Source organism: Neopelma chrysocephalum, unplaced genomic scaffold (genome assembly GCF_003984885.1).
Source record: "Neopelma chrysocephalum unplaced genomic scaffold, ASM398488v2 Primary Assembly neopelma1_85, whole genome shotgun sequence".
Taxonomy (NCBI): domain Eukaryota; kingdom Metazoa; phylum Chordata; class Aves; order Passeriformes; family Pipridae; genus Neopelma; species Neopelma chrysocephalum.
The window spans coordinates 5094473-5120039 of NW_020897747.1; the positions used below are offsets into that span (position 1 = coordinate 5094473).

Below are 25567 nucleotides of genomic sequence, written 5' to 3' on the forward strand. Positions count from 1 at the left end.
TTGACTACAACTAGCACTTACAAGAAAAAAATAAGCTTATGATGAAACCTTTACCAGACGAAACACAACAGCAGGGGAATTACATCAAAGAAAACACCTCAACTGGAACAGCCTCATATCTGTAGTCCCCGACAGCCCTAAAACACTGGTATCTCTCTGCCCTTTCTTCAGGTCACTCCCCAGGGATGAGATTCCCCACAGCAGAAGGTCCCACCATAAAGCAGGTATCAGCCACATTTCACCCAGTTTCTCCGTGAAGCAGTAAATTCCTCTGCCACAAGGCAACATTTATGTCGTGGTGATTCATTACCCTTAACATCCCTGCAACCCTTCTTCCCCTCTTTGTTTTAGTTCAGGTGGAAAAAGTCCCAAAGAGTTTAAGAGCCAGGGCAGAACTGCAATTCACGACACAGCCCCTTCTCCTCCAAGCCCCTCAGTCATCAACTCCCACAAGTGAAAGATGTCCAAGCAAGAAGTCTTCCTGTCAAATGACACTGACTTACCCCCAAAATTGCCCAAATCTCTGAAACAACTGCTCTAGACTGTCCTGTAAGTACAGTATGGTGTTCTTGTATTATAACAGAGGCAGCACAGAACCTAAACAACTATATGAAATTCATCTTATTTCTAGCATTTTATAACTTTTAATACTTCCCATTGCAACCTATCTATAAAAGTATTTTTTACATAGCTGCATGCAATATAAATGAGAATACATATTTGATGCTGTATGCTGCTCTCAGGTAGCAGGCCTAACCCTATTACCTCAATCCTACCAACATGTATATAAATGAAGTGCCCAACTTCACATAAGCTGGTGTACAGAACTTCTCTTCCTATTGCAGATCATTCAAGCTCATGGGGTTACTCACATACATCAATTCAAGAACATATGTAAACTTTTGGTAGCCATGAGTATAATTACATATACTACAGAGGAAGCTAAATGTTTCAAAAGGTTATTCATATTTTTCAAGCCCTTTAGGTTAAAGGACAAGAGTCACCATCAATTCTAAACTACAGTCAAACAAACATTCATTGTATGTCAAAAGGAGAGCTTCTTTTAGAGATATTTTTAGCAAAAGGAAATTCAGTGAAATTAGTCAGTTCTGCCAACTACTTCCATTTTCCAATGCTGTTCAAACTGACTTCCTGTCAATATTAATTGACATAAAAACATTTAACTATTATTGTCCTGGAGAACTTGGAAAATTTAATAATACTCTTGGCTTGGCACAGTATATGAGGGAAAATAAAACTTTTAGAGAAGTTAAGGAAAACAATCTCTTCCCTATTCTGAATGTTTAAAGTAAAATATTTGTAAATAGCTATAAATAACCAACATCAGAGTTTTGATTCACTCCTCATGTCAAGTGAACATAAAACAGATGTATTTATTTTTTTGGGTCAACTGTAACCGATGAACTTTCAGAAACAGAAACAACTTCAACCTAAACTGTATCACCTTCCATACTGCCTGGATAACAGTAATGCACTAATCCTCTATATTTTAATGATTTTTTTTTAATATGTACAAGTAATTGAAAAGAGATTTCAGTTATTCTGAGCAATACAACCTTTATGCAATAAATGCTTTATTAAAACTGTGGTAATGTAGGAACAATCATGTCTGCAATTCCTAGGAATAATAAACTAATCACTGCAATTTGGTAATATAAATGCTGATGTTTCCTGGTCACTATCTAATACAATATGAGGCTTGAAATTTCACCCAACTGCTATTCAAAAAATGCTGTAAAAGACTTAACTGTCTCCTACACACTACTGCAGAACAATTTCATTACCCCAGTCCCAATAAAATAATCAACTGCCAATATTACCTCATAGTTTGGTAAAGACTTTCCCCCGACTATATATTTAATTTAGACTTCATATGAACAAACTTTCAAGCAGCTTGCACACAGCTCTCTAATGAAACACCGCCCCAGGGCCACCCTGGTGCCAGGGTGCCCAATCCCAGGTGCAGGGGCAGCCAGCAGGAATGGCCAAAGCTCACGTTGCTGACAGCACCCAGGTCCCTCTCCAAGCCTCACTGCTCCCACCTCAGAGCAGTGAGAACTCCCACAACGAGGCCATTGCCGCACGAGGTACTCTCAGCATTCCCTCAGTGCTCTGAGGATGTGTTAAAGTATCTTGTGACTTGAAAGTATACGAAAGTTTCCTCTGAGTTCACAGAGGTGGTTGAAGAAGAAATCATTAATTGAAATAAAATATCCTCCCACAGTTGAAATATTTCCCTTTAAGTGATGAGGCTAACCAACAGTAGGCTTTTCTGCCAAAGGAAAATCATCATAGCACATCATCTTACAACATGGTCACTTTACAGCTCCACCTAAACTCTTACTGGTTCCCACTTGGTGTTTCAGTAAACAAACCAGGCACTTGAAATCATCAACCTTTCTAATATTCTGAGCATGTGATATATAAGGCATCATTTTCACTCAAGCCTAATAGACTACACTCAAATGAAACAGAATTTTACTTCTGCAATGTAGCAGGAAACCTACAGGCCTGCATTTGAAAGGAAAATTCTTTGCTACATGTATAATTTCATATCATGGAATAGGAATGATTTTTGTCTTTATTCTGTGTTTGTACTAAACTTAACTCAAAGGGCGCACACCACAGCTAGGGCTTTTCAACCCGAATAACGGAAGAGGATCATTCCAAATATTAAACATGTCAAAGAAATAAGGAATCAGCTCATACTTACTTGACCCTCTAGAGTAAGCAGACAATGATTCCACTACAAAATAAAAAAGAAAATGTTTCGAGATTGCAGTTCTGATCTAGGAGATTCTGATTAGTCAGCCCTAGGTGGCTTTGAACAACAAGGCAGAGTTCAAACACTATCTAGTAATTGCAACAACACCTGCTCACGAACAAACAACAAATGGGAAAAAAAAAAATCTACCTTCTTAAAAGTACTTACCCTTTACTTAGAATAGTATGGGATATATCAAAAAACATTTCATATTCCACTACACCACAAACATGAACACATCAATAAGCAATGGATGAAATTTAAAGCTTAGCCCAAGAGGCTACAATGACTTTCCATTCTCAATACCACATATGCAAAAAAAAAAAAACAAAACCCACTAAACCCAAAAACAACAAAACCATGGTCACGACTTTCATTTGGAAACCCAAATAGCTTAAGCCAACGGGTCACTTGCAAACAAAGCACATTCTCTCCTACAATTTGCTAGCTTCAAACATCTGACCTACAGAGTTTTCTTCTGCATAAGTGCATTTCAGCTTCTGCCACTGTAGCCACCACAGACCAGCTGGGAGCAAACTGCTGAATCAGTCACCAGGTGGTTACACGGTTCCTCTGAACACAAAACCTCATTCAGAAGCAGGGAGACAGCACGGGAACCACCACAGATCCAAAACAGCTCTTCATCTATCGCAACAAAAGTAGTGCTCCTAAAACATGCCAGCAGACACCTTCTTTTCTTTGGGAAGAACCTCCATTATTTTGGAGTACAGGATGGTCAATGGCAGCGTAATACTGTAATGACTCTTCCTGCCAGCTGCAATGGTTGGCTTGTTCAACAGAGAAGGCTGACCATTAAATTCATCTCAGTCCTGCAAGTAAATGCCCAGCAGATAGTAGCTAATAGATTCCCAATGTAGCCTGATCTCAGTACACCTGGCTGTGGTCCCACTTTCCACCCTAATCCACTCACACTGAGGGAGCAGCTTGTTGCCTCCCTATACACACAGCCCAAGCCTGTGGAGCTGGGTAAGTGAGGAGCCTGGACCCTGACAGCCCACTAAGCCCTTTAGGATATCTTCATCTGCCAAAGGACTGCAGTCAAGACCATTCCCTGACTGCCTGCTGCTTCCACGGCTGCAGAACAGCTGAGCATTACCCAGTCTCACATTCAAGCAAAACCTGGAGGTCAAGGGAGTAACTGAACAAAAGTTCCCAAAGGGGAAAACAACCAGACCGTTTCCAAAGGCTTCCCTACGCTTTACTTGTGGTGCCTTAAATCTGCAGACACATCTGTATCTGTAGGCACCTAATTACAAACCTATGAGCAATTAAACCTGAAGTTCCTATAAATAAGAAAGAGATGCTTGGTAGTTGATCATGTTGTGCTTGCAGAACCAGGTATATCTGCCAGGACATCCCATCCCAGCTTCTGACACAGTCATGCCTTTCCACGGCACACAGGCAGGCACATGGGTGTTACTGCTGGTTTCAAAGCTTTGGAATCCATCTTTTCACTCACTGGTCATCAGATTTGCTGCTCTCTGGAAGTACTTCTCTACACAAAGTGCCAGGTCACGTACCAAAGTCCAGAGCTATCAGGACAAAAAGGCTCCACGCTTGCAGACAGAAAGTCACCTACGCCTTGAAGTTCCCAGGAGGTAGAAATAATCTTTTGTGCCCTGCCTTTGAACTCACCTACCAAGTACAAAAATACACAGACTGTGATTCACTCTGTGCGCTCCAACATTATTTTTATGAAGCATTTTCTCTTTTTCTCCTTTACAGGAAAAACCCCCACTAGTTTTTGGCCAAGTTATAAAGTACCATTTCATGTTTTTGTAGAAACAGACTCCAAGAGCAAGTACAAAGAATTCTGCTAACTCCATGTGGCAGCTTATTTTAATATGTAAAAAGGTACTTTCTGCATGTGTGGCCCCCCAGTATGTACCTTTTGAGCTGCATGTCTCTGTTTCCATGGTAACTCGCTGTATCAGCAGGCTGTGTAATCCTGCATAATACATGAAATTTGAAAATTGTAACTTGCTGGATGAAACAAATTTCACGGGTTTAGCGCAGGTTCTAATACGCCTCAAGAAAAGTTATTCTAAATGGACATATTCATCTAGGAAAACCCAGTTCTCATTTTTGTGACTATACAAATTCTGTACCTATCATGCCATACAACCTTCCACGACAGCAAGTGCTCCCAACCCACCCAACACCCTCCTTTGAATAAAGATCGCCCTGCTGTAGCAAAAACTTACTTTCCACTACAATAAAACTTCACTGTTACCGCTACACAGCATCCAGGCGAAACCATTCAGGTCCCTCAACAGTTCCTATTAACAAAGGAAGCAGCCTGCCACACACAGCTGTGGTACAAATTTGACACAAAATGGCACTGGTCCCACCAAAGGTGATGATACAAACTTCAAACCAGCATCAAATATTTTTCTTTCATTCACAATTTCCTCTGGGCAATAAAAACAACCTATCAAAACAAAACCTACCAAACAGGAGACAAAACAAGAATGATAGGCAGGAAAGAAAGTAAACACACGGAGCAACAGCAGAGTAACATATCATCTACTAATTATCCATATTATCAACAAATTAAGTTATGTTGATCCTACAGAAATTGGGACAAACCACACATTAACTTCCATCCCAGCTAAATAAAATATTGCTCCACTACTGTCTAGAGTGGCACCCCACCCTGACTCCTACCAGCAACACAGAATTATCTAGCAAAAACCCAAAAATCTTGTTTATTGTAGCATTTCTCCTTGTTTCTTTGTCTCTGAATTTGATGCAGTAAGTTTGCTCATCTTCTTCAACAGCTTTTATGTAATAATTATGACCATTTCACAAAGTTCAGTGCTGGATGATTTTCAGTCCCTTGAATTTTCTGACCATAATTAGTGACTCTGCAGGTCACAAGATCCTTTTGCAGAGAATACTATGCTAGGAAAAAAGCCTATCTAAAAATCAACTTCAAACGTGTTTTTAAGGCAATTCTGAAGATTAAAAGGAGCGATGACTCTACTTTCTATGTTCTAGCAGACAAAGCCACAAGAGCTACACTATGGCAGCTCGGCACTGAACAATATCTGGCCCCTGTTCAGGTTGGGGTTTTTTTTAGCTAAAATTTTTTGCAGTTCTTGATCTTCAGCTAAGATGAGAAAAGCCTGGATATATTTGTTTTATTGAACAACCAGTTTAAATATAACAAATGTATAGAAAAGGAAATATGCAATAACATTTATTTTCCAACTAACACTGTGAGTTTGGAAGATATACAAGTGTCTGGCGAAGTCCAAAAATATATATATTTACCCACAAGTTCCCAATTATACATCTTCTCATTTTTTAAAATTCATTAACACATTTTGCATCTGACCTGTTCTCAGAAAATAAATACCTCCTTGAACAGATCAGCATTCTTCATAGATAACCACCATAGTCAGCATCAAATTTGCTCCAATCTAAGTGTACAATTTTGCTTCATTACAACTAAATTAAATAAAATTTATTTGAAAACTGCAAAATGATCAACTAAAGTTGTTTTCTTTATTATGGCATATTTTTCCAAAAGTTTACATTATACATTTAAATATTACAGGAAACAAAACAATTTTATAATATTTTGAATGAAAAATCAAAAATATCTACACATCTCCCCCTATTACTGCTTAACCAATAATTTTTCCAGTGAGGTTTTTTTGTTTGGTTTTGTAATATGACCCTTTCAGATAAATGCATCTTACCTGGTGAAAGCAAACTGATTCAGGCCAAGTCAGAATATAGATAGAACACCAGTAAAAGAAACTGCTGTTTTTCAGATAATTGGATATAAGTTAAAATACTCTCATCTGTTTTTTGCAGCAATCATTTGCCTAAACATTATGTGACAGCCCACTTCTGCCCTCCAAGAATTCTTACTCAGATGCAAGAACTACAAACTGTCAAAGAGAAATGGTGTTTTTCCTGTACTTTGTGTGTCCACTCCAGCTAGAGCCTCACTTTTAACCCCTACATTTCTCAGGTTAATTGCATTCTGCCCACCCAGATTCTCCCTGCAGTTTCAACTGGATTTTGCATTATTCCCTCCCTGTCCTTACCCTCTTGTCCTGCATTGCTGCACATGGTTGAATAGCTTCCACGTTCCAATGGACAGACCACTGTCCTGCACCACTGCTTGAAACGATGCTGAACCACAGCTGGAGAAGCCAAAGCAACTTAGAAATACCTTGGGGAAGTTTGCAAATTAACAGCACCATAGAAATGTGGGCTCGTAACACACTCTGAGGAGGTGATGAAGAACAAAATTGCCCCCAAGCGTCATTCAAAGCTTTCAACTGTTTTTCCCCATTCAGTACAACAGAATTAAACCCAATGACATAAAGGAGTGTAATATTTAAACAAATAGATGCATTCTACACATAACACTGTACATGGCTGTATACAGCCAGTGCACTGTGGCAAAGGCTTCTTGAATCATATTAATCTTTATTGACTTCACTTCTCAAAGCTGACGTTTACCAGCATCCACCTGCCAGCCCTTGGGATTTTTCAGGTTGTTTTGGGGTTGGAGAGCGGGCCCTTGAAGTGACATAAGAATAAAGGGAAAAGTTAAGATAATTTATTTGGTTGAGCTGGTTATAAGACTGACAGCTGGTAAAAGCACATTGCTTTGTTCATGTTGAAGGTAATTTTAACACCAATTTCGTAACTGGCATTTTGATTTTAGAGTAGGGACTTCAAATCTGTTAATATGTCTGGTGCCACAGTGAATTTCACCACGTATTCACTCCTGGCTACTTTGAAACTCTAATGAGAAAACTGCAAGGAGTTCCTCTGGCAACAAAGCGCTGAGTATTTCATAAACCTCGAGCCTGCTTCACCTCCTCAACTCCTACATGCCAACAACTTCTGATACAAGACATTCCCACAGAGCAAGTCAAATACAGAGTGGCCAAACAGGCCTTTCCTTTCAGCTGAGACACCCTCCTACTGTCCTGCCCACCCTCCACTGGATCACAGCAGCCAGGCAGAGGAGAAAAGCTCCTGCCTGGAGCATAGGCAAGCTGAGAAACAGGCAGGAGCTAGAACAAGGACTGGAGGGGATGGTGGGCAAGAAGCAGCTGATAAGAAACTCTATATAAGAGTATCCTAGATATAAAAATACTGAGAAAGTAATCAGTCAACAAGCACCACTCCTGCTCCTACACACTGCATGGAGAAGGGGTCTTAGAGATGGCAAAAGCATGTAGTGATTGGAGATGTGTTTAACACATTCTGACAAGCATGGTCACCTAAAGCACTAGAAGCCACCTCATTCACACCTGTCTAATTTTCTTTGCTTTATATTGCAAACTTAATTTAGAGTATTTTTATTTAGTTTTTTACATGTTTTTTCCCCCCGTTTAACATTGAATGCATTAGCATTACAAAACCCCCAAAATTTACAGCATTTGAATTTATTGCAAGTTCATCCACATTCTTACAGATTCCCAAGATGATCCCAGAAATTTCTTTCCCAGGATGGAAGATAAAACTGAAACAAACAAGGAAGAGAAAGCAAGCTATCTTCACCTTCCTAGGAAGAACTGTGGAATGTCCAGGTCTGCCATGAATACCCCTCATGCTCAGCCCTATCAAAGAGCCTGATGCACAGAACACCTCAAGCCCCAGCCCAACACCCAAAAGACTACAAGCAGCAATAAAGACCATTCTGTTCATAACTATAAGCCTGATTAAAAGATGATATCACATATACTAACAATTCTGAAAAATGCATGATAAATTGGGTCTCTTCACAGGAACAAGATGTTTTCCTTCAAAAGAAAAAAAAAAAAAGAAAAAAGAAAACCACTATGATCCCTTCCAAGCAGATTCTTCAAAATCTGTTCAGATGAGGCATCCTTTTTTTCTAAAAAACAAAAGGTCTCCAATGACATTTTTCCTAGAAACAGTGAAAAACATGATTTCTGCTTGTCAAAAATCAGCTCGGTGATATACTCTTTAGCATGCTTGAAAGGCTTGTGTATTATAAAAGTAGAAAGTAGCAGCAATGTTAATCTGAAAAAGGTGACAAAAAAAAAAATCTACACACAATCTGAACTAAACAACACTACAAATATGATGTAACAATAAGCCTTTTGTATTACCTCTTTCAAAAAAAATTAAGATGATAACGGAAATCTGAAAAAAATTATGAAAAAGCAGGTTAGCTTAGAACTGCATGAAAGTTCATATCACTGTCCTCAGAAAATTAAAATCAAAATTGTACTGTATGCCTATTTATACTGAATTACATTTTTGCACCTTATTGTCCTTTGCTTTAGGGAAAAAACCACATGTCATTTACAAAAGTCTAAGTAACTTAGCAAGGAGTCATCTGATCTGTTTGTGATCATTTAAAAATGCAACCTTTACACCAGCTCAGGCACAACACAGTGTCTCACCAGACCTGCTAGTCTCCAGATACTTGTGCCTTGCAAGATCTGTTCATGTTAATTAAATGGACCAGAGGATTGCACTGGTCTGCGCAAGCTGAGAACAGGTGATTCACAGCATTAGGATTGCCCACATCTGCTCCTCTCTGAACTGCAGAGGTGAGGACTGGTCTCAGCTCCTTTCAGGAGTAGTACAGGTTGAAGTAATCCATATTAAAAGAGTTAGCCCTTTTCAAACCAAGCACTCAGAAAAAAAGTACACAGCCTCACAAATAGACTAGAAGGACTGAACAAATTTTAGTACGACAATATGCTCCAGAACAATATGTACAAAATGAGGGTACTGTATTTATATATGAACAGTATGAGGATACAAGGAAAATATCTGAAGACGTGAGAAAAGAGCTCCTGAACAGAAGGAAAAAGAAGAAATTGAAACACTGTAGAGGTACCTGAACCTCTAAAAATAAATAAATAAAAATCAGTTTACCAAGGAAGTTGATTAACTACTTTTAAGAAATACTTGCTACTGATTTGTTCCTTTTTTACTCAACCATTCTCAAAATAGTGGGAAGGGAAGAAAAAGCACAGGAATGTCATTCCAAGAAAAACATAAAGGATCACAAAAAGAGAATGAACACAAGTACAGGTAAAAGAGAGATGACAACCACCAGCACTTACCTGAAGCAGGACAGGAGTACTGGGTACAGGCTGCAAGGAACTGTAAGTATGACAATGTATAGGAATAACAACCAGAGAGCAGTAGCAGACAGACAGGCAGGACAACAGAACTAGGTAGGAAAGATACGTGGAGCAGGACCTGAACTGGTATGAACCCTGCAACAGGGCACGGCCAATGCCACCTTCCCAGCAAGGCACAACATGCCAGTGCTGTATTCCTCCACCCTGTCCCAAGCCTTACTCCATCCCTTCCCTTTGCTGCAAGGCAAGAAACAGACCAATTACATCAAGTCTTTTATTCCTATGCAGGGCTAAAGGATAAGCGTGTGTCTGATGAAACCTCCTCCTCCCTACCAGCCTCCAGCTCCTTGGACATAAGGTTGTGCAAACGGGGGCAGCTTCTCTCCCCCACAATTCCTCCTTCCTCCCCTTCTTACATTGTCTGACAGTAATTCTTCAAACAGAAGGTGGAGAAGAAGTTGCAATCTGAAGAGCTGAATATCACTTGTTTGTATTGCACAAATTTCTACCAAACCAAAAGCTTCTGTAATTGTTACATGGACAGAGAGTGACATAACTAGTCTGATATTGTCAGTACTGGCTTAGTATTCAAGTATACTTCAATGCTATAAACATACATTTTTTAATTCTTTTTTTAATGAATATACACATAAAATCACTTTATATTAAATCACCATCCTATGGGGATCAAATTCAGACATGACGCAAAAAAGGAAATTTTAATTTTAAATGATTCTTGTTTGCTAAGTCTAAATTTGATATGTGGTTGTGAGGACTACCAGTTGGAAACACAACTGATAAAAAGAGGTTTTAACCACAGCCTCTGTTGTTTGAAACACTGTGTGCTGTCCTCTAACTCCCAAATTCCTCGTCAGATCTGTGCAGATGATACTACTTCACTGCTCACTTCTCTCAGAACCTATCTCTAGCTTATTTTACAGAGCAAAAAACATTACCATTAAATCCAGACCAGATGATCCCTGCCAACAGTCAGGCTCATCACTGCAGGCTGCATTCAGCATGATCATACAGAGCACCATCTCTTTCCTACTTCTAGCATCTATCGATGAATTATTATTTTGATTTGTGCTCCCCAGAAGAATGTGATATCTTCAAGGGATGCTTTTATGGATCCACTTCCTCTCTTACATTTACGAACACACCAAAACTGTAGGAATCTGCTGGAAAAATGTCTATCCCCTCCATCCTTTGGTCATGCTATTGGTATGTCTAGATGGGGCTACGAAGTGTTATCTAAGAAAAAGTTCAGTGCCCAAAGTATTTCTTGCCCAAATAGACCTTCCACCTGTCCTTCAGAAAAAGGAAGCAAATCATTGCCCTGCAAGGCAGTTCTGACCTGTGGACCACTACCAAGCTCTGCTGCCCTGCACGCTCCAACATAACAGCCATGCCTGCACATACAACATATGAAGCTGCTAACAGAGATACAAAAGACTGAATACTAAATAAAAAGAGCTAACACAGCAAATCTAAATTCAGCAGAAAAAATACCATCTGTTCCTGTTAAAATTTCTTCCTCACCTGTATTATCATCAGGAGCTCTCAATTTGTTATTTATTATTTCTAGATATTGTTTCAAATATAAGATTTGCATAACAGCCACATGATTTCTTCAAGAACCACTACCTGCTATCAGAAGTATCAAAATAAAGCTGGGAGTGATCCACAAGTGAGTTTTGTGAACTTCACAAATAGTGCAAATTCTCCCCACCTCCTTTAGATATAGATATATATAAAATGGTATAATTACAATGGTGTCAGCATATTAGAACACCTCATACTGAAAGTGACCCTTAAAGGCAAATGAAAATCTTAACTTAAAAGAACCAACTTCTTTCCACTGGCTAATTAGTCTGCTCTGTGATCACATGTTTAAGCTTTCATTTATCACTGCTTTTCGAGCTGGGACATTTTATTTACACTAGACTGCTAGCACTAGGCAGTGCTAAAGTGCATATTAATAATAATAATAATCAAAACCAAACAGTAGTCTCAAATGTAAAGTGCCCATGATCAGATCAGATTAAGAAAACAGACCATACAACCAGTCTGATAGGAGAACTTACAGTGCTTGCAAGCTGGTAATTAGAGTTTTGGCAGCAAGGAAAATGAGACTCCAAACGAATCCTAAGCGTTGGGGTTTTGGAATTGTCATCTGTACAATGGATCAATGAAAACCTTATTTTGAAGTAGCTACCTGAAAAGTGGCCAAAAACTGGGCAAAAAGTAACATTTCCAGAATAATTAATTTTATTCTATTAATCAAGTTCTGCCCATTCACTTTTGGTAACCGAGGAGCAGCACATTTGTACTGCATGAATACATACGCACACTTGCTGTACATGTGGAAGATCCATCAAAATAGAACCCCACAAAAGAAGACTTGATAACTAGTTCCTTGGTCTCTCATGTAGTTCATAAACCAGGTTATACAACACTGAATTTACATAAAAATCATAACTAAGATATCCAGGGCTGTTGCCCATCTCACCCTCCACTGCTTGAGAAAGTTTCTTAGAGAGGAAAGAAAGCTTATTCTTGAAAGGGATTTAAAGGGTCTGAGCAGTCATTTTACATTCTGCACTTAAACAGACAACTTGAAATTCCGTGAGCTTTTACAGCCACACACAACCCAAGCAGAACTCTCTGTAGCTCATCATCCTTTGCTTTTCATATGACATACAAGTCACTACTTTATCACTGAGAAAGTGCATGAGAAAGTTCAAATCATTATCAATTTCTATTCAGAAACAGCATATTGAAAGTAGCACTCACATACAAACCCTTCCATGCTCTCTCCCCGTACTTGTATTTCAAAACTTTATACCTCTAGACAGACTTGCTAACAGTGTAATTGAATGGTGCAAGCACACCAGTTACTTGGAAAAAGTTCAGGCATGCACACATACCTGAATGTGTGCATTGAGATGAACAGAGGCAGGATACCTCATGCTACCTCAGGATAAAGGAACACACAAGCAGTAGCAATGAGTAGTTTTCAGGCTCTATACACCCATTTGCCTTGCATTAACTTGTTTCTCTGTCACAAAATAAGACATTTACAGCCAAAATTACATAAATTTATTCTGGACCATTTCTTTTTGTTGGAACTGAACGTAATGTATTTTCACTGTTAATTATGCGTCTTCAAAGATGAAGAGGGACCAAACATTACACTGTAAAAGTACAAAACAATGAGAAAATCAGTAGCAGCAGCTCTAAAGCATACTTTCAGATTACCGTGGTATACAACTGATCAGTTTATATTAAATATTTTTGAAAGAGAGCCAGCAAGCTGGTCCAAAGAACCAACAGTGTGCAAACTGTGAACGTCTCCCTGATAACATAATGCAGGTTTAAGTGGAAAAGAAAAAAGAAAAAAAAACACAGTCTCAGTAGACACTGAAAATCACAGGAGTGAAAGCTGTGACAAACACAGATTTCTCATTCCAAGACTTTACAGGTTGAGAATAACACATAAACATTTGTCTATAGAGACTGAGGTAGTATGTCCCTAGTTTATATACACCATTAGCTTTGAACCTAAGATGAGAGCAGGTTTCTTTTAGTGTTATTAATACAGAGGATCATTAAAGAAACAAGAGGTCACATACAGACTATAACCACTTCAGGATCCTTTCAGGCCACATGACTACTGGTTACCACACCGCATGTTCAAAGATCTAACGCACTAATATCCAGCAGTAATGGTTTCACATCTGTTTGCCCTGCTCCATCTTGCACTTGTCTGGAAGGAGTGAGGAGTTCGGGGTTGGGATCCACCTCTGTTTCTTAACCATGGTGACCTTGGCATGGGTCACCCATCCAGGCAGGCTCCCCAAGGCACATGCTGGAACTGGGTTCTAGCTCCCACCAGCTCACAGCAGGGAAGGCAGAGCAATCCCACTGCCATTGCTGCTGATAAAAATCTTCCCTGTAATTTCTGTGCCTTGGTTTCTCTGCTCTAATGCAAAAGGAATAGTGCATATCATAGTAAGTTAATTCAAAACTATAAAAGGCTACAATGTTTTTCTGATACTGCAACAGCAACTTCAGAAATAACTATGATTTTCTCAGGGCTTTTGAAGCAGAACACTTCACCAAAATCAAACGCACATCTTGAGATGAGAGCAGCTGCTCCAGAAGAGAAAAACCAGTTCCTTATTCTCCTCTCTTTTATTTTTACACAACCCGATTTTGAGAAAAACACTTGGATTTTCGTTACCACAGGAGGGCAGGAGCATGTAACGCTACTGTGGATTTCTTCTTAGAGAGAGCAGAACAAACAGTGGGAGCTGGAATGCAGAAAGAGCCAAGTCAGAGACCCGGAGCGTGATGAAAATTCAGTCGTACCAGCGGAGTTAACTGCTTGTTAATGAAGGCGTATGCATCCCATCTGCTGACTACAGAAGAGCTGGAATGGTTTCAAAAACAGTCCAAGACAGGCATACCATCAAATATATGATGCAAACGTGTGATCCACACTCAGAAGTTTGCCCCACTGATTTTGGCAGGGCCGAGTACAGACCCAGACACACGGAGGCACTGAGGTTGCAGGGTATGAACCGCGTCCTTGTCACACGTTAACTGTCACTGCCCGTGGAGAATAGAAATCCTTCCAGTGGAATTTGTTTATTCATTAATTCTGATTTCAGGAGAAAGTTCTGGCTTGCACCCAACAGCTAATTGGTTCAATAAACAGCATCTTGGTTTAGAAGAAGAAAACATGATACTACAGTGAGAGCATGTAACTGAAACCTCGGTATCTGTTTGGGTATGACTTAGGGCTTCTCAAAAGAGCTGGACTGCAAAGAGACAGTTTTAAAAGACAAGACAGGATACAGTTTAAAAGCAAAAATAACTACCAACATTTATCTGAAGACTTCTTACAGAAAAGAGAGAAGAGAAATTACTACTGTAAAAAATGTTCCTAACAATGACCGAAAAACACAGAAAATAAATTTATGGATGAAGCCATGGGAAAAAAAAAATCCAGGTTGTTTTATGTATTTTGTGAATTACAACTCATGGGCATAATATTTAAACTTTTGTTCCCTCCTAACTAGGCCTGCCACACACAATATGCTATAAAGAAAGCTGCCAAACAGTTTTCTGAATATCCCAAAAAGCAAATATGTAGCCCACCATGAAAAATAAATATGATAACCTGAAATTTGTCATCATCTGCACACTGCCTAAGAGTTCAAAAAGAGCTAAAGGGACTTACCAAAACAAAATCTGCTGCACAAAGACAAGTTCCCAGGTATCTTAATTCATGCTATTTACTAACATAAATTTCCCTTTTTATGAAAAGTAATCATCTAGAATTTTAAATTCAATAGAACTCATGTAAGTGCCAGTATTATAAAATTCTCTTTAGGAAGAAATATTTTAGGCTTTGTAAGTACTGTACAATAGCCATTAGATCTTAAGATCTATTAGAAAAGTAATAGGCATAGGTTTAGTATATTAACAAGAACATTTGAGCTGAGGCTTCGTTTAACCCATCCATCCCTTCAATAAGAAAATTATTCAAATCACTCCAACTTATGCATATTTTATAGGATTTTTCTTGGCTTTAGACCCTTTGATTGTACAGTCATTTCTCTACAAGAAACATTTTTAAAAGTCATATTCTCTAAGTGCTATGTCAGAAGCAACAGCAAAATGGGTTTTCATGTTAAGTCCTTCATATTCCGCTATGATCAGCATTTTGCAGGACTATGCAGATGGATTCTCTGGTAGCCCTTCACTTCCTTGTTTAGGAGGTCACTTTTTTGCACTATTTCTTTTTATAAAGATCTATTTTTGACTGCTGTGGACTTTTGTTTACATATTAAGCCACCTGATGCCTCCAGGAGCCATATAGTTTGCCAGTGAAGTCATTTTCTCTTTGCTACACACAGTGACTCCGTGCAACTACAGCTCTGAACAGGAGCTGGTATTTACGGCAATCTGCAAAAGACTCCTGTCTGTGAAGTTATCCTTTAGAATTAAAAGAAATGCACAGTTCTGCTTTTCTGCAGTGGAGGGGGAAGGGGAATATAAAAGAGCACAAAACTCTAACATCACAATTTCAGAAATACAACTGTTCATCTAATGAAGAGATTAACGATTACGCAATTATTTCCTTGCCTTGGATCGCTGAGGTTGATGGGGGGCTGTTGAGAGAAGCATTGAGAGAGATTATAAGAGTTTTTTAATTTTTTTTTATGAGAATGGAACAAACTCCAGTCTTTTGCTAGATTAATTCTAACAGATAAAAAAAATAAAAGTGCAGCTAAGACCCTGAACCTTTCCACGGCACAATGCACTTTACTCAGCACCTGCAGTTGCACTGTATACAAGAGCTTCAGCCAATCACCTACAAATTTACTACAACCTTCACCACTGTGCTATACAAGCTTTAAGTTACAGTGTCACACTGAATTGCTTTGTTAAAAAAAAAAATCTATGCAACAGTGCAAACAGTAAAAAAAAAAAAAATATATTTTTGATTTAAGTATTTCGACAGAACATGAGTATTTCGTCCCATGATAATTCTCAATAACCACGATTAATGCTGTGTATTACAAAACAGATTATAACTTTCAGCATCCAAAAAATTACAACAGCGAGAAATCTTATTATACAGAAGACTGGACAGTTCACATGCTATAATTACACAGATTACCACTACTGCCAGTCACAGGATAGAAGCCTCATAATATACATAGAGCAAAATCCCCTATTTGCCAAGATTTAGATGACTGGGACACAGGCAAGAGAAAGGAAAAGAGACTCCCCACAATCACTGCTTCACCTCGGCTACAAACAAATATCAGGCCCTGGTCGTTTTGGCTGCCAGTCAGGTATTTCTTCATAAAAGTAATAAATACACTTCTTTTTCTTCCCAGTCAGCACAACATGCCAGACCAATGGATCACTCTGACCATTCAGACTCTCATGAAACAACTCTTCAATTTCTGATGTAATACGAAGTCCTATTAGGATGGAGACATTGAAAACATAGATCTAAGTACAATAGCAAATCCCAAAGTAGTTTTCAGATACTAAACCAACATTATCTGTAATATCTAATGGATAATTAAATTCCATATATATCTATACATAAAGTATAGATATACTACAGCTTAGGGTTCTCAGGTGTCAGGGTTTCAGGATTTTTTTTATTCTTTCACATAACATTATTTAACCTTTCATTTTCATGACCATCACTAAAAATAATTATTCTAAACCTCTAGCAGACACAAGTTTTTGACAGAATAAATGTTAAAAATACTGTATTATTGTAATACATATGTTGTCTGTAGCACTACACAGAATACTTCATATGTAAGTGAATCATCAATCATCATACAGAAATCCCAAGTAAATTTCAGATTCTTGCAATACTATCACTTACTGTTTCAGAAAACTTTTTTTGTAACTTTAATTCTAACAACGTCATTCAGCTTATCCTTAACCTGAATAACTATTTTAATGTATACAAACAAGTGGAAGACTGACAAGCTACTAACATCAGATACATTAAAAAGAAATACTAACATTTTATTCAAATATAGCTTTCTTGCTGCAGTTCTCACACACTAAATCACATAAGACAGAGCAAACCCTAGGATTAGAACTGATTAGCCAAAAAATAGAGATAAGTTTCATGTATTACCCTTCCCAAAATTTATATAATTATATTAATAACAAGACTATAGCCACAAGAAATTAATTCACATCTTTAAAAGCTCGCATCCTGCGATATTAAAAAGTCTCTATGCATCTACTAATCACTAAAAGTCAAGAAGTGATACCAATCACTGCTCTGTTTAACAACTCTGTAAAGCAAACTTCTGACAGACAGGTGATGGCAATCTGCCACCAGTTCCCAAAAAGAGTGTCTGCTTTCAGTCACATCACGGTATTGACACTTTCAAAGGAAATTTGGGGTGCTTCTGGTGTAGTTAGTCATAAGTCAACAAACGTTTCAGCACCAAAACAATGGTGGCACAATGTTTCACATTCCTTAGGCACAAAATACTCTCACAGACATCCATAGGATTTCTGGAATTAATGCAAAACCAAATCTCAAGCAAACATGTTTTGCAACCCCAAATATAGCGAGTTTAGAAATAGTTGGTAAAAAACTGCTCAAGCTTGAATTTCTTTTTGCCTCCAAGTGCATGTATCAACCTGTGGGCTGAAAGGAGTGGGAGACTAGAACATAGCTAAGTTAAAATTGCACCTCATCGCAAACAGGCTTCACTATTTAATAAAGATGCACTTCAGAACCCCTCTCCAAAGCAATACCAACCACGAACAAGATCTGTGCTACAGAAAGAACCTATTTTAAAGCCGAGCAGTCAAAGCAGTGAGTGAATTGAGATGTGCTGCAATATTTATGCAGCCATTATAATGCAAATGGTAAGGTATTAGAAAGGCTATTTGCATTGGTGCACAGCCCCTTCAGTCTACGTACAATGCCAACAGAAAGAACAATTAGGATGCATGCATAACAAAAAGCCTCCGACCACAGGGTAGGCAGGTCCACTGAACCGGATACAATATCTACGGGATCAACTGGGCTCCATGGAAATACTGCCTGCTGGATCACACCATACATGGTGTTCATACTTAGAATATGAAGCGTTCTTAGACGTTCTTAGACAAAAGCACATAGAGGATTAGCATAGCAAAGGTAAGGGCAAGCTACAACCAATTTAACGCGAGCACCAGTCACATGTTTCACAGGACGAGCAATAGGGCTGAGGCACAGCTCCTCTCTACAAAACCCCACCACCAGCAACACACAAGCAGCAAACTTTCAACTAGGCTAAAAAAATAATAAATGAAAACGGGGTACACAATTTCCTGTGGCAAAAAAAAAATACTCTCCGGCACCTGTTGTAAGACAAAGGGAGGCAAGAGTGGAAATTAGCACCCACTTAGTGAACATCCACTTTGAGAACACAGGCTATGCTTTTGCAGAGAAAGCAAAAAACAAACAAATAGGTTCAAGTATTTGGGTTTTTTTGTTTTTTTAACGTGTACACCTTAATGGTAAAACAATACTAAAAGAACCAAGTATACAGGCATGCCAGACTGTTTTAAGAAGTTCTATGACCGAGCATCCTAGTATTTATCTACACCAATTCACAGCCTCTTAATATATCCTCACTGTCCACAATTATATGATGGGCTCTGTTCTCCAATGTATTTCTCTTGCAGAGCAATACAGATAAAGTACTTCTTAAGCTGCGACAATCTTAAAACAGTCTAAAATTACTACTTGGTATAAAATCACTTTTTAAAAAGTGATTATAAACTGTACATAATTTCTGTACAAAATATACATTACCTAGAGGTTAATGATGGAAAAATTCTTAGTAATTAATATTCGTTTTTCATCCAGAGACCTGGACATGCTGCAAATGCTTTTACTGAACCAAATTTGATGTCGCAGAATTCCCAGATTTAATAGTACGTGATGCGTATTTCACAACACAGTCAAGGCCAAGCAGTGCAGCAAAAAACAAGCAAATTAAGGGCAATGGCTAATACTGCAAACATTACCTGCTTATTATAACAACCTGTTACATTTTATCCCAGTCCATTTTGTAACACAGCAAGACTACTGTATCAAACAGACTAGACTATGTCAGCCAGTACAATTTTCACATAAACAAGGGTTCTTTTTATCTGTACAATCAGTTATAACTGGCTGTTCAATCTTCGCTACCGTGTCCTCCCCAGCCCTCTCACACGCACACAAACCCACCAGAAAGGGAGAAACAGAAATATCTCCTCTGAGATGCAGTTGCAGCCGGAAAAAATAAATACAAGGTATTATGACGGCAGAGCAGAAAGCAAGCGTTGCTTCAATTAAAAGAGCATCCACAAAGCTGTCACACAGAAAGATGAAATCAAAAGCAATGAGCCTTGAAGCATTTTGGGTGGGAAATGCCACCAGCCAAGCTGAGCAGGAGGGTACAGCGGGCTGGATGTGGGTACAGGTTCCTGGCTGGGGGCCGGGAGCTACCCTGCACCCAGAAAAGCACAGAGCCACTCAAATTTCAGTGCTGAGGAGGGCAGGGGCGAGGGGGGCACCGTGGTGAGCCATCCCAGGGGCTACAGCAGGCCATGGAAAGGGACAAGTGTGTGCAGGAGGAGAAGGCAGCGCAAGTTTTCATCTTTCTTCAGACAAGAAGGAGAACCTGCTGATAAAGAGAAACATCTCCTTCTTATCACCCACCCAAATTCTCCACGATGGTATTTTGGAACCACTGAGATCTCTTATCGTAGTTTTATTTCCTTATTTATTTCCTTATTACCACAGTAAACCTTCCCAAAAGAGAGCTTTGTTATTTACTGGGCTTCCTCAGGCTTGTCAAGAAGGGATCACAAAAGGTGACTCTTCTCATCCCAAATACGCAGAAGATACTTTGACAGCCCTAATTCAATTAGCACACACGGGCACATCCAAACACCTATCCCATGGGTGCCATACACAGGTCAGCAGCCGCCGACTCGCGCGGTGACAAAACGGGACCGCCACACACACCCTGCTCCAGCAGAAATATTCTTTTCTAGAAAGCCACAGCCAAGTAACAATCAATCCAAGGGTTTCCTAAAAGGCACACGCACAGCAGTGATCTTCCGAGCAATTAATTTCTGTACATAGGCTAACAGTGCAGGAAGACAGCTGGAGAAAATATTCCTCGTCTGAAGGAATTCCTTCAATCACACAGAATTCCTGGAGGAGAATACACCCGTCAGTGCGATTTAAGTGTCAACATAACAAAGGAACGCCCCTCCCAGCACCTCCTGCCTTACAGATCTGTTACGCTGGAAAGGAAAAACTAGACCGGGAAGAGCAGCTATTCGCAATCAGCGCTGCTCATCGACACTACCCTTGCCATCACCCCTAAGAAAAAATGCTAGGGGTTGTTTAACATTTCTAGAAAGAGCAGATAGAGGGACGTGGAAGAAGACAGCATCCTCTTTGAGGATCCCTCGCTATTCCTCAAAGGAAGGCGGTGGACACAAAGGAGAGCTTTGTCTGGAATCATGTTTCTGTGTTACAAGATTATATATAAAATTAGTTTTGCCTGATGTACATGTTTTGCCTTGCCACACGTACAGAAATGCTGACAGCTGACAAACAGCCTAAAATTAAAGGAATCTGGCTTCAAATTAGTACAATAATCTCCCATTTTACTCATCCAGAGCAAAGAATAATTACACAGAAAACCAAAATAGTCAAATCCAAATCATTCAATGGGAATTAAGAGGATAAGGGTGTTACTAAAATTAAAATGTATGCACAGCAGTGTAATAACAAATTCATAAGATACAGTAAATCTTTCCCAAAACCAGGCTAGGATTATATCAAGATCACCATACAACATATGCCTGAAATATGGCTGTAAATAAGTGTGACTTAATTTGACCACCACCTACTTCAAGCCCTTGATTTTATAAATAGAAGTATACCATAATCACTAGTGATTAAAAAGAAAAATAAAAACACACAGTTTAGAAGGTAAAAGAAATATATAAGGTCAAATGTGCAAACAATAAACAGTAGAAAATTAAGGTAATTACTAAAACCTGAAGGTAATTACTAAAACCATCTTAATTTCTATTTTGATAGTCCAAAAAAATCCCGATCAAGTACTGCAGCAGTGACAATACACACAATTACTACTCCTTGATCACGCATATTCTGCCTCAAAAGTGTCTGCACATGTGCAGAACTGAATGCTTCCACAGTCCCATCTCAAATACACAACTTAAAAATTACCAGTACTATTTCGGTACTTTGTAATTGTTTTCTCACACATTGTGACTTTTTATTCCATGTGCATACCTGCTCCTAAATAAGATGGACACGTCAAGCAGCAACCCAGTTTCACCACACTTCAGTTCTGCTGAATTTTCATATAGCTCACACCCAGTCGCAATTTTAGTCAACACACAGAGCCGTTCACCTTACTAAGGTTACTACAGCTTTTGAGGCATTCCCCAGAGAAAGATACGTACAACTCGGTGAAAACGCCTTCTCCAGCCACAAATACACGCGGGAAGCTGTCACACCGCTTTTCTCTGTCACACCTCTCTGTTTTAAATACCGGGAAAATCACCTGGCTAGACAGGAAGGCGACGACTTTTGAAACGCGATTCTGTCTCTCTGGCTCCATCAGAACTGCCACAATAAATACATCGGCTGAAACAGGAAAAGAGTCTCACGCCTATACGAGGGTGGGGGACCGCACTGACACGGGCAGAGGCAGCTGTAATCATTACCCGAACGCCGGTAATCATTACCCTGAGCGCCACTGCCACTACACACACGACAAGTCCCTTAAATGTCTCTTTGCCAGCTCCCGGTACCGGGACCCGGAGGGGAGGAGGAGAGGTGAGGCTGTGAGACGGAGCTTCCTCCTTTCTTTTTTCTGTTGTTGTTGTTGTTGTGGTGGCGGTCGATGCCATCGCCCGGCAGCGCGGGGGAGCGGGGCAGCCCCTCCGCCGGGGCCAGCGGGGCCATCAGCCGCCCCCCCTGCCCTGGCCCCGCCGTGCCGGGGCGGGGGCGGGCACGGACACCCCGCCGGTGCCCCGCCACCCCCACCTGCGCCCCGGCCCTCCCCGCCTTTGTGCCCGCGGCCTCCCGCCGCCCCCGCCCGCCTCCCGCTGCCCGCCGAGCCCCCCGCCCGCCGCCCCCGCCCCGCACCGTGCGGCTCCGCCATCCTCCCGCGGCGCGCTCGGCACCCGCTGCCCGCCCGGCCCTGCCCTGCCGGCCACCGTCTGTGCGCACCGAGCCGTCACGGGACCGCCCGCCCACGGCCCTCCCGCGGCACTCGGGGCGGGACCGCGGCCACCGAGCGCTTCCAGGTTACGGCGGAAGCGCCGCGTTGCCCCTGGCGACGGCGGGAGCGGGGCGGGAGCGGGGCCGTGCGGGACCGGGGCTGTGCGGGCTGCACCGGCGCGCTCCCGGGGCCCGCTCCAGCGTCCCCCCGGCTCCCTGGGCAGGTCTGCCCGCTGTCTCTGCCCTGATCCCGTGTCCCGCAAGCCCCGCACCCGCCGGGCAGCCTGGACAGGGACCCTGCGCTCCGCACATCCCGGTGGAACCTGCCGTGGTGCCACCGCTGTCGAGATCCCCCCGGGTGAGGAGGACAGCCCCACAGCTCCGCCGGTGACTGACTGCAACTCGAATTAAAGTATTACAACAATCAGGAAGTGTTTTCCTGCCATTCCAACAGTTTAACTGGAGAACTTGCCCCCAGCACAGGCAGGATCAGAAATTCTGATACCATGACCTGGTATGAAGTCACTCTCCTCAGTGCTGTGTTCATGGCATAGCCACCCCGCTCTTGCTGCAAGTCACCTTTATGGACTGAGACATTGCCAAAGAGATGGGCCAGGGGACTGTGACATTTCCACATTTCCTTTTTTGACAAAATCGGGACTATCCCCAGTTGTCAAATACTATGATCTCCGACCAATGTGCTGACTGTTTTGTCTGTAGGAGATATCACAACCAAAGTGCCCTTGCAAGGGATATGTAGGAGCTGCAAGAAATGGCAGCAGCCATTCAGAAGGTAACAGCCATACCTCTGTGTAGACAGGTACACTCAAGTGTGGCAGAGCATCTGTGATCACTCGTCCTTTGATTTTGGATGGATTTAAAAGCAAGTTCTTTGACGACTTGTTATAACAGATCTTTTGGTATTTTGCTGAGAAAGGTTTAGCTTTTTAATGCTAAATTCTCAGGTGGTTGCAATCAGTTCCCCTTTCAAACCTAGACAGATTCTGCACTGCAGTGGTATCTTAACTTTCTAATTTCTAAAACACATTCAAGCTAGTGGGAGTCTACTAACTGATCTTGGTACTTGCTGGTCTGGACTGGTCCCACTGGCTCACGTTTGAAACAAACAGCGGCCACCTCGGCTGAATCAAAACCATTTGGTAGCTATTTCCTACATCAGATAGTCAAATCTGAGATTTTGCTATTTCCATCAGGTTTTTTACAACTTTTGGCAACCATCTAGGTTGGTTTCAGTGAAACAAGGCTACCCACATTCAATTTGTTGGGTTCTGCCAATTTCCTTTGTGTGAGTCTTTGGCAAACCAGGCAGTTCAATGTGGTTACATGGGTTTTTACTAATAAATGCTGGACAGCATTAAAAGCAGAATTGACTTTTTGGCATAGTAGGTCACAGGGCAGAAACTAAGTGTAATTTCCTAGTGACAATATTTATTACAATGACTGGCTATTTATTTGTTGTTATTACTCAGTAAAACTTCAGTGTGAACAGCACAAAATCCTCTACAAGACATGGAAATACACGCTTTGCCCTGAAAGCTTGGAATCTGAAAGAAGTGTTCCTTGTGTGACTTATTTGAACACACTCTTCTGTAATAAAAGACTGTAGTGTGTATTCACCAGACGTAGGGAGGATCTGAATGTTTTGTTGACCATGTACCTTTACATTTCTCAGGCTCTTTGTGTGCAAAGTGCCACTGCCCAATTGCCTTAGCACTGAAGTATTTACAAAGGATACATGTTACTCTGGTTCTTTTAGAGATTCTGTTTCTGTTTCTACTATCTTTGCTTTCAAAATTATGATCTGAAATCTAAAAAAAAATGTTGCTTTATACTCAAAACCCCTGATTTGCTCTTTTCATGACAAAACATAAAACTGAAAAGCTGATATAAAGCAGAGCAGGACAATTGTCACTATATGAGGAATCAGCCAAGAAATTTACACTGGTAACTCCACCCTTCTGCTGCAATCCCTTAAATATGTCAAATAAGATTAGACCAATACTGTGGTAATACTTGTGCCAACAATCAGAACTAACAGACATTTTTGCAAAGGCAGAATTCATACGCACAAGATTTGTTTTTAATCTGCACAAATGGAGTAGTTAATTTTATACCCTCCTACTGGATGCTGGAAAGCTCAGCTCTCAGACTCCCGGTCTCCATCAGTACTGTTTGTCCCCAGATCTCATTGGTGCACACCAGTCCCAGTGCAGAAGGCAAGTATAAGAGTCACAACCCTTACAATTATTAGTTAGGGGGCTCTCAGGATCAGGAGATTGTGCTGACGGCCCCCTATTTTGAACCATGTGGTACTGTGACTAAGTACGTCTCCTTAAGATAACTCCACAGACAGCAAGTCAGAGGTTCCTCCGTCTTCATTGCCCCAGAAAACCCACAGGACTGTGCAAGGACCTTGAATTACTGCCATCCACACAAATGAATTAGGGTTCTGAATTAAGGTTTCACTGGCAATTGCATTTGAACATTGCCTAACTTTTAAAGGCTTGGCTTTGCAAGCTTCCTAATGTTCCTGTAATACTGGTAGCATTCCCTGTGTTCCTGAAAAGGACAACTGTCAGTGCAAGATCATGCAGCATCACAGCACCTCCATGGGTCATCAGCCGTGCTGACACCTTTGTGTGCCCAACACAGACTTCTGTCCCTTTTACTCAAAGAGAAGCAGCAGCACAGGACTGTTATCCTCCATCTAGATCAGCAGTGGAGGGGGATGACTGTTGGAATTTGGATTATTCAATGGATTCATAAGACCACTCCTAAGGCTATTCAGTATTTACACAGTTGTTTCAAGCATATTTCTACAAA

The 25567-nt window shown here is 40.6% G+C and overlaps 1 protein-coding gene across 4 annotated transcripts in view; it reads right to left on the reverse strand.

Annotated features, from left to right (window-relative positions):
* The window catches only part of SHOC2 (SHOC2, leucine rich repeat scaffold protein), a 65432-nt gene extending 42682 nt beyond the window's left edge, over positions 1–22750 (reverse strand). Inside the window, exon 1 of one of the 4 annotated variants that reach the window (XM_027692223.1) lies at positions 22733–22750. The gene's annotated coding sequence lies outside the window, so the exon portion shown is untranslated. Of the gene's footprint in view, positions 1–21960; positions 21980–22061; positions 22175–22648 lie in introns of those variants that run through there. The other 3 variants (XM_027692219.1, XM_027692220.1, XM_027692221.1) reach the window with 3 other exon arrangements.
* Between the last annotated feature and the right edge of the window lie 2817 nt (positions 22751–25567).